Source organism: Petaurus breviceps, unplaced genomic scaffold (genome assembly GCF_028583685.1).
Source record: "Petaurus breviceps papuanus isolate PSGF00001 unplaced genomic scaffold, PetGlider_PUasm1.0 188, whole genome shotgun sequence".
NCBI lineage: Eukaryota > Metazoa > Chordata > Mammalia > Diprotodontia > Petauridae > Petaurus > Petaurus breviceps.
The window spans coordinates 38,760,936-38,772,148 of NW_027185804.1; positions in this window are offsets into that span (position 1 = coordinate 38,760,936).

Consider the following 11,213-nt stretch of genomic DNA (forward strand, 5'->3'; position numbering starts at 1 on the left):
TCTATCTATCTATCTATCTATCTATCTATCTATCTATCTATCTATCTCTTTACATATATACATACACACACACCCATATATATATATACATGCATATTTGAATATTTGATTTTAAAACTTTGAATTCCATATTCATTCCCTTCCTTCCTTGTCACCCACCTTTACTGGGAAGATAAGCAGTTCAGTATAGGATGTACATGTGTGGTTAATGCAAAACAATAACATAGTAGATATAATGTAAAAGACTGACTATATTTTCCTCCCTCCTATCCCACCCCTCACTTTTTCTGTTCTCTACTTTGGTCCCCTCCCTTTTCAAAGTGGGCACTTCCAACTTCCCTTCTCCCCCCCAGCGTGCCCTCCCTTCCATCATCCCCCCTCTCATCCCCTTACCCCCTACTTTCCTGTACGATGAGATACCCTATTTAGTCTGTATTTCGAGATAGCTAACCCCATTCTGTCTCTCCCCATCACCTCTCATTATATTTCTCTCTCACCTCTTAATTTCACCTTTTAAGTATCATCCCTTCCTGTTAAATTGGTCCTGTGCCCTCTATCTATGTATACCTGTAAACATATATACACACATTCACATATGTATTCATATGCCATATACCTTCATATATATATTTCTATTCCCTTCAACTACTGAGAAAAGTTACACAAGTTACAATTATTGTTTTTCCATGTAAGAATGTTAATAGTTCAACTTTGATAAGTTCCTTATGATTTCTTTTCCCTGTTTACCTTCTCATGCTTCTCTTGCTTCTTGTATTTGAATGTAAAATTTTCTGTTTAACTCTGGTTTTTTCAGCAAGAATGCTTGAAAGTCCTCTGCTCCATTGAATGACCATATTTACCCCTGAAACATGATACTCAGTTTTTCTGGGTAGGTGAGTCTTCATTTTAATCCCAGCTCCTATAATCTCCGGAATATCATATTCCAAGCCCTTCGATCCCCCAGTGTAGAAGCTGCCAGATCCTGGGTTATCCTGATTGTGTTTCCACAATATTCAAATTGTTTCTTCCTGGCTGCTTGTAATATTCTCTCCTTAACCTGGGAATTATGGAACCTGGCTATAATATTCCTAGGAGTTTTCTTTTTGGGATCTTTTTCAGCAGGTGATCGGTGGGTTCTTTCAACCTCTATTTTGCCTTCTGGTTCTAAAACATCAGGGCAATTTTCTTTGAGAACTTCCTGGAGGATGATTTCTCAGTTCTTCCTTTGATCATGGCTTTCAGATATTCCAATAATTTTTAAATTATCTCTCCTGGATCTATTTTCCAGGTCAGTGGTTTTTCCCATGAGATAGTTCACATTGCCTTCTATTCTTTCATTTGTTTGGATCTGTTTAACCGCATCTTGATTTCTCATGAAGTCATTAGCTTCCTTTTGCTCCATTCTAATTCTGAAGCCATGATTCTCCTCATTGAACTTGTGAGATTCTTTTTCCATCTAGCAAATTTGACTTTTTAAGACATTCTTCTCCTCATTGCCTTTTTGAGCCTCTTTTGCCATTTGAGTCAGTCTGTTTTTTAAAGTGTTATTTTCCTCAGTCAGGCTGTTGACTCCTATTTCATAATTTTCTTGCATCATTCTCATTTCTCTTCCCAATTTTTCCTCCACTTCTCTCATCTGCTTCTTAAGGTCCTCTATGGCCTGTAACCTGCTCATATTATCCTTTGAAGCTTTTGGTACAGGAGTTCTGCCTTCACTGTCTTCCTCCTGTTCCATGCTTTGCTCCTTTTTGTCCCCAAAACAGGAGTGTAAGGTTGGAATCTTCTGTCTGCTTTGTTTCCTTTGCCTGGTCATGTTGCCCCTCAGTCACTTGACCCCTGGCTTTTTGCCACAGTAGGAATCTCCCACCATATCACCAAATCTCCCCAGATAGGGGAAATTTCATCCCAAACGCTGGGGTTTTCTCAGATCCTGGAAGTATTAGATGGGTACCCTCTCTGAGGTCTCCACATGCTCTGGCAACCTGGACACACACCCCAGGACCTCCACCTTAGACTATAATCCAGATCCAAGAAGGTTAAAGCAAGAGCGATTACCCCTCAGACTGGTGCTTGGTCTCCCTACACTCTGCAGGCCAGGAGCTGAAGGTGCCATGTGGCACTGGCAGGCTGTGCTGGTGCCTCAGTGGCTTCTCACCCCAGGGGCAAAAGCCATGCAATCCCACTTACCGGTCCCAAAGTCCAGACTGCACTAATCTCTCACTTTGTCCTTTGCATCTGTGTGTTGATAAATCTGGAAATGGCCACAGCTACTGCTGATCTGGAGTTCTTTGGGCCGAGGCTGGTCAGGCCCGCCCTGGGGCTAAAGCCTTGGCGTGGGGCTAAAGTCTTGGCGTGGGGCTGGGCTCAGCTCCCAGAGAGCTACACTGGCCTATTCCTGCTGACCTGCTGGGCTGTCCTCAGAGGGAGGTTAGCTTCTTTGTGTCATTTTGTGCGTTCTGCAGCTCCAAAGTTTGTTTAGAGTCCCCTTTTTACATGGATTGGGGAAGGTGGAAGCAGGAGCAGTGGGGAAGGCCTGCTTCTACTCCGCCATCTTGGCTCCCAAGATTATAAATTCTTTATGGTAAAATGGGGGTTTAGATCAAGTCTCTCTTAAATAATATAGGAGTTGATAGATGGCTTGTTCATTTATTTTAATGGTATTCAGTTTATGAAGGGGTTAAATTGAGTGGCCAATCATATATGATTATTCAGTGTAGAATTTTTTTTTCTTTTTGACCCCAAATTTCAAAAATTCTTCCTGTCATGAAGCATCTTGCAATCTACCTATATATTTGGGAAATAAGTAAAAGATTATTTTAAGATTTCAAATGCAATTGGGCATGTCAGGAAAATCAAGATGACCTTGGATAAGTAAATTAACTTCCTCTTCTTATCCTCACATGTAACAGAACAATCTGGTACTATATAGTTGCTAAATATTCTTCCAAATATCAACATTAATCTTCCCATTAATGTAAAAAATTGTAACGGAAGCATCACAAAGGCAAAAGATTTGAATAGGTTTTTGTAAGAAGAATATTAAAGACAGCAGAGCCACCATAGTTGGCTTTATTGTAGCTATTTTTAAAGTTTTTCTTGAGGAAGAAGCTTTGATGCTTCAGACCAGCAAATTGGGGAAGACAGCTAGATTATAAGAGATTTATACTAGAGACAACATAATTGTATTGATGCTGGAGAAATAACTCTTAAGATACACAAATGGAAGATATTGAAGCCATGATATTAATACTTATTACTTACTTTGACCTCTATTCCTTCATCAAAGAAGAGGAAAAATAAGGAAGGGAAATGAACACTGATTACTACTGTTAAATATGCAAATTTCTTCAATCATATGGATTTTAAGAGAAATGTCAGCATATGTCTTGAGGCCATTGTTATTTTTATTAAATTTCATTCTTCATTACCTTATCATGCCTTTTCTAAAATTTCAATGGTCACTCACAGATCCAGTATCTGTTGATCCACATGAAATCTTCTGTTTCTTCTTTTTCTGTCCTAGGCAAGCTTTCCCCTCCTTAGGTAGCCAAGAGGCACTTTCAGGGGGTCACCATGTTGCTTTTAGACTTAGGGCAGAAACTTGATCTGCTTTATCAGCTGTATCTCAGAAGTCCTGAGTTCAAACAATCTGCCAACCTTATGCTATTCAAAGGCAGAGATTTCTGGTACATATCAGTATAGCCAGCATTGAGGACATTTGAAGGGAGTAGGCAGGCATTGATTTGGAACATTATATACTATTCAATATCTTTATCAATTGATCATTGACTGAAACATAGATGGTACAGAGTATCATATTCTGTTATGTTCAGAATTCTATTCATGAAAACGTTTTATTTATATCCTCTTAACAATTAGCTGTTGGGTAATGACTTTTTTCTCCTGATTTCTGTAATTTTTTTAGTTATGGCTCTTAGTAATATTTGACAGAAAGACTGGTTTTCTCACTTGATCATTCCTAACATTCCACCATATGATGAAATATGGTAAAAACTTCTCATTAAATTCAAATTTCTGACAGACTATTTCTTAGTTTCAAAATAACTCTTATTGTAAAGGGAGGTCTCTCTTATAGAAATCTAGGGTCACTGCTTCTTTTGGAAGAACTGAGTGACAGGATCACTTATGTACTTTATATGACTGTAAGAAATGTTTGGGCAGGGTTTAACATGGAATAGACTTGGGACAGGACAACCGCAGATGAGGACATTGAGATATTCTACCTGAGGGATGGCTAGGTGGCACAGTGAATAGAACACCGGCCCTGGAGTCAGGATGATCTGAGTTTAAATCCGGCCTTGCTCTCAGACACTTAACACAAAAACTAGCCATGTGACTGGGCAATTTGCTTAACCCCCGTGCCCCCCCCCCCCCCCCCCAAAAAGCAAAAAAACCCCAAACAGACCGGAGTCAGTATGACCTGAGATATTCTAACTGAAATTAAGAGACTGCTCACCATTGTTATTGTGTGTCCTTCATTTTTCTAGAGGACCAATGATATCATGGAATGATGCCTTGATCTCAGTGAAAAGTGTACTAAAGGGAAGCAGAGTTGTATAATGTCCTCAGTCTCAAACTTTATTTCTGAGTCCTTGAAGTTCATTTACAAGACAAATTTCAGAATGAATGGTGAAGATCCATGATGTACTGGATCCTTGCCTAACCAAGGTATAAGATTTCCATAGTATGTAATTCAGCTACATTTCTGGTTATTGGAAAAAAATTGTTACATCTGCCCATTCCACTGGATGAATGAACTTCACACACTTGCAGTAGGCATCTTTCTAATTCACCAGTAGGTTTGAGGTTTTACTGTTACCCTCAGTTTGAGTTAGTTCATTAACAGGACAATTTTTCCCTGAGTGTCACTGCTACACATATTAAAAAATGGTTGGAACCACAGGTAAGGATTTTGTAATAGGTGGACATCAAAGGCAGAGAAGAAACCATGAAAATTGTTGTCAAGCCCTTACACCATAATGTATGGGTTGTTTAGCAACCACATCAAAAGTTTAAGAGAGACAAAGAAAGAGAACAACAGAGAAATTCCCTTTGACTGGTAAACTTGCAAACTAATTAAGATTCATGTGAGTTGAATAATTAAATCAAAAACAAAATTGTTAGGGAATAAGACATGAAGGAGAGAACAGAACCAGATGTGGAAGATAAACATTTGTATGAAGATATTTTTTAGGAATTTATTTAAAAAAACACAATAATATCAACAAAATGGATGATCCAATAAAGGAATAGTAGGACCAGGTTAATTTCCTGTGATTGGGCTAATAAGTTAATGTGATTTTTGCTTTTCCTTTTTGTCTATTTTTAATATGTGAGAAGGCAGTAGTAGTCAAATTAAGATAGATCAAAGATTACCCTGAATTAGGGGATTGGTCCATGAAAATAAAACCAAATATCTAGGAGAAGTGAGAGAGAATAAATAGAGGGCATAGTTAGAATAACTGATATTCGAAAGAAGAAAGACAATCTTTCTCTCTTCTTGCTCTTTAGAAAAAATAGGGAATAATTAAAGACAACAGAAAGCAAGATAACAATGACAGATTTTTGACCCCAAAAAATTTTTTTGTCAATCATTGTCCATAAATTTGATGAAGAGCAAAGTAATCGCTACATTTATTAAAGTAAAAAATTAAAATTTAAAAACCAGCAATAAGTTAGAAAAAGACTCAGTTTTCTAACTGGTGGACAATGGAGAGATTTGTTCACTTATAAAATCACAGGGAAAGATAACAAAAAAAAGTGAGCTCAGAAGACACATGTTGCAAAAGTGGCAATTACTAGTATTCCAGTTAGTTTGCAAACTTGTCCTTTCCTTCTTTCTTACTTGTTACTTAGAGATAATATCTTGTTGATCCCATGTTCTACCATACCATAAGATCAGTAGGAATGACACTAGAATTTCCTATTGAATTGTCAATTTTAATCACGCAGGTCCTGCTCTACTAATGCTTGACATATTCTCCCTTACTGCTGTCAACATAATACTTTGGTAACTACTCATTAATGAGAAAATAACAGTTTTTATGTTTTCTTCCATTTTTTCATTCTTTTGAATTTGTTTCATTAATTCATGATGTCTCATAGATTCATCAGCTTCCACTTGTCTGATTCTAATTTTTTTTTTTGCTTTTTGGAGGCAATTGGGGTTAAGTGACTTGCCCAGGGTCACACAGCTAGTATTTGTGTTAAGTGTCTGAGGCCAGATTTGATCTCAGGTCCTCCTGACTCCAAGGATGGTGCTTTATTCACTGTGTCACCTAACTGCCCCCTGATTCTACCTTTTAAGGTGTTGTTTACTTCAATTAGTTTTTATGCTTTCTTTTCCATTTGACCAATTGTACTCTTTAATTTTTTTCTTCAGTGGATGTTTGTATCTCCTTTTCCATCAGACTAATTCTACTTTTTATCAGTTTTCTAAACTTTGAATTCTTTTTTATCATTCTCTTTTAACATTCTCATTTCTTTTCCCCATTTACCTTCTACCTCTCATATGATTTTTCAGCTCCTTTTTGAGATCCTCCATGAGTTCTTTGTAAGCTTGAGATCCCTAGGGCTTCAGGGTGTGCTCAGGCCAGCAGACATCCTTTACGGCCAGGCCTCTACATGCTTCAGTGTGGTTCAGGGGAAATGAAATCATAAAGAAAGACAACAAAGATGAAGTGAGCTCAGAAGACATGTGTTGCAAGAGTGGAAATTACTTTTTTAAAGTAAATTTTCAAACTAGTCCTCTCCTTCCTTCTTGCTAGAGGCTATGTCTCCATCATCCCATATTCTACTATACCTGAGGATTAATGGAAATGAGTATAGAATTTCCAATGGAAGTGACATTTTGATTCAAGCAGGTCCTGCTGTAATAATATTAGACACATTCCCCCTTTCTACTCTCAACATGACCCATTGGAAACCATTCGTTTATGAGACTTATTGCTCTAAACTTAACACACTTGATTTCAACTTTCCATTCCCAAATAAGCAGTATATTTGCAATTCTTATGCACAGAGTTTTCTATATCGGGGACAGGAAATCCTGGTAGTGCTTCAATATCCATCCCTTCTTTGGTATAAGCTAAAACCTAGCCCATCAAAGACAGCACTAATTCAAAGAAGGAACCCAACAGATGGGTAAGTGGTAGAGTAGAGAGGGGGCTTTGCTTTAAGTCAAAATACCTGAGTTTAAATATTAATTTGGTCATTCATTATGTCCAAGTCCCAGACCTAGTCAATTAAACTCTCTCAGATATCTTCTATCTACGGTGTAGATAGACTTGTACAGAGCACTGATGCTTCTATTTAAGTTCAACCTTCAGTTGATCCTCAATGAGCTATTCCAAACTCCTCCTCACTGACATGCTCCCAGCTTGAAAGCAAAACAGGGAAGAAAGCATACACTTACACATAGAAATACACACAAGTCTACTACTCCACTTTTTTTTAAACAAACTCATAAAAATGCGAACATGGATTTCTAAGTATAGCTAATAAAGCCTTAATTTCATATGACTGTTGTGACTACCTAAGGAAATTATATAAAATGAATTATAAAAATAAACCTTTGTATAAATATTATTAGTAAGAGCACATTCATTTTCATTGAACAAAAAGTCATCAGGAGTCTCAGATTACATGAATAGGGGCCCTCATAAATCAATTCTCAGTGACAATTATCTCCATTAACTCTGTTACCTAAAAAGACCTTCATTCTCTCCTTTCATGTAATCAGGCAGAGGGAAATAAGAGATTTTCTCTCAAACGTCAGGAGTTGCTCCTTTAGAGATTCTAATTAATCACTTGTAATCACTGATAGAAATTTTTACAAGAGATGAAGGTTTGTTGTTTTTTTCCAGACCTATCTTACATCCCTTCTGCTAACTTTTGTTTTTGTCATGACAAAAAAAAATTATAGCTCTTGGGGGAGATGAGCTCACTAAACCCCATCCCTATAAGTAAGCCCTGACCATCTCCACAAAACACATACCTACATTCATGCATGCACACATACACAATAAATCTCACTCCCATACCCAAATTTAGCTACTGTTTTGGCAGCAGAACTCAAACTGGTGTGTGACTTTATTCCTTGAACACCAAGACAAAGATTCCTAGCAACCCCTTCTAGAAGACTGGAATTCCTTCTCTTCGTGCTTGAGATACAGATGAGACTTTGCCAAAGTAACTTATTCTGTCTTTAAAATGCAGCAAGGACATATCTCCTATCCCAGGTATGTGTAGTGTCTCTGCCTCTGTCCTCTCCCTGATATGGTCCCCAACCAGACTAAGGGGAGTGTGTGAAGGTGCAGCACTCAGCAGGTTATGATTCAGATGCTGGGAGATTCTGTACTGTAATAGTCCTGAGAGAAACTTGGGTCCTGATTATTCACTTTCTGACTAGATCAGGAGATGGAATTGTAACTTTTCAGTCTGAGCTCAACCCAAGGAGCAGCAGAAGGCTCTGATCTCTGATTCAGGATTAACTTACTTAAAAAAGTCATTGTGAGCTGTCCACCACCCTCACTGTGCAAAATCAGAGGCCTGACTAGCTTGTTGCATTGACAGAGCACTATGGGGCTTAGAGTCCTGGCTGCTGCTCTCACTAGCTTCAGGCTCTTCTGCTTGAGCCTGTCCCCTCCTCCCCCCACTCAGGTTTCAGGGCTTTAAAGAATGTGGAAGACAGGCTGAGAGTTCCTGTGGGGATTATTATAGCAAATGCTCCACAGTCTAACCTTTCTCCTCATGGCAGTCACATAGACTCAGAGATTCAGAGAAGAGAAGTCAAAGTTGATGATCTAAAAAGCCTATATTTTACAGATGTTGAAACTGAGGACCAGAGAGACTTAGTGAATTATTCAGTCACAGAAAATCTCAGCTGATAGGGATTTGAATGCATATGTTCTCTTTCTCCCATTGCAGGACTCATTCTATAGCCCTATTCTGCGTCTGTGGTGGCTTCATGCCTGTTTGATTTTAATCTACCTTTGGGAAACTGGGAGTTGCTTTCAATGCAATCTTTGATGTTTAATTTCTATTCCCTACATCCTTTCCTCTGCATTTTCCTTTCCTCATTTCATCTTTATTTCTGCCACCTTTTTTAATCATGGTGAACCATACATTTAATGACTTCTTATATTTTTAAAATTACTTTATACAAATCAGGGAAAGCCACACCTCTGTCATTCTGCCTAAAATGGTATGGATGCCCAGGAGTCTTAGTGAAAGAAAAAAAAACACTCAAATTAAAGTCATAGGGCATGGGTTCAGATTCTGACTCTGCTCCTTACTTCCTGAGCAAGATCATTTCACTTTTGTTGGTCCTTGGTTCCTGATTTTCCCAATAATAATCGTAACAATACTGACAAAAGGCTTCTGAACCACATAGCTTGAGGATCCTTACAGCAGTAGGTTCAAAACTGAAGTTACTCCTTGGCAGAGACAGGACTCAGAGCTCCCCCAAATTCTTTACAGAATAGAAAGCCTGATACTAAGCAATTCTTGTCAGACAAGAATTCATTTGTGTAGAATAGAGGAAAAGGAAGTAGGGAGGGTATGGCTGACTGACATGAAACTATGCATGTGAATCTTGTGCTTTCCCAGCTTTTCTACAAAGCTAGATTGTAAAGACTATGGGATTCAACTAGATTCCCTTTGTTGGGAAGGGAAAATGGGAGAGGCTACTCTGGAATATTATAATGGGCTCTTCTATAGTATTTTAAAGTAAAGTTGCAAAAGAGTTTGCAAATTTGCCCTGCTTTCTCTCCTAAGATCAGAGCATGGAGAACTAGGTTAAAAACTGAGACAAGTATACCTTCTTAGTTCTCTTTATTAGATGGCTATTCCATTTAATTTATGTGGAGTTAACTTCAGTGTTTATAGGGCTGTAGGTAACTGTGAGATAATTGGCCAGATGTCTCATGAGAAAAAAAAAAGGATCACAGAAGGGCATGTGACAGACGTGTGGCACACCCTGCATGTCAAAATCCGATTTTGTGCAGAGTGAAGCCCTGGCATAAAGCAGGATCTGAAAATTAGTCCTCTTTATGTGCAGACAGTCATTCTCCACTTGCCACTAGATATTTTTACTTAAGGATTCTCATCCCAGTTCTATGGCAATGAGAGGATTATTAATCCTGAAATAAATCAAATTCATAAATGCAGGGAAAAGGCTTATTTAATTTAGATAAAGGTGTCCTTGAGAGCTTGGATCAACCATATATCTAAGGACATGGATATTCACCAAGAGAATTCACAGAAAAGTTTCTATATTTTCAGAAGGAAAAATTTGGAGGAGTTAGACTACGGTCCCATGTGAGGAACAAAGGCTGGCTGTGAACACCAACTTCCCTTGGCAGTCTGAGCAAGAAGATTCACTTCATTCTGGTTGTTTTACCCTTCAAGATTTAACTCATCATAAATCTTAATGAAAGAGATGATTCTTTGGTAGACATAGCTAGCTCAAGCTAAAGATTCCCATGAGGGTTGTGCCCAAACTCACTGAGAGCAACTACATAAAAAGCAGGAATGCAATGGCATTGCTAGGATTGTTTAGAGGGAGGGACTTCCTTACTATCTGTATGGTCTTTAGATAGAGAAATGATTATTATATTTGATAATAAAATATTTCTATAAGTATCTATTTTAATATTTCTTACTTGTTAAGTGTAGCACCTTTCTAATTAATTAATTAAGGAGCCATGTGTCCTGCCCATATTAAATACCATTACTTTGAAATTAAATATCATTCATTTATAAAGTAATTACTATTTGTTCTCATCATTTAAATATTTAATTAATTAGTAACAACATTAATGACAATAGTAACGCTAAGAATTTGCAAACTGGATAAACCTCTGTTCCTGAAAGTTTTTGTTCAGCTCTCTGGGAATTGCTCTCAATGCAATCTTTGACCCTTCATTTCTCTTCAGCTGTTTGTTCAGCACTCCCCTCCTCTCCTTGACTCTCTGTCCCCCCTCCCACTTCACTGTATAAAACAATAAATAGAATATTGTATCTTGAGTCAGGAGATTGAATGTAAATATAATAATTCTGTGGCCCTTGAAAATCATGGAAACACAGCTCCCTCAGGTTTCCCAATGGTAAAATGTCAATACAGATATCTATCTATCTATCTAGATACACACACACACACACACACACACACACACACACACACACACACA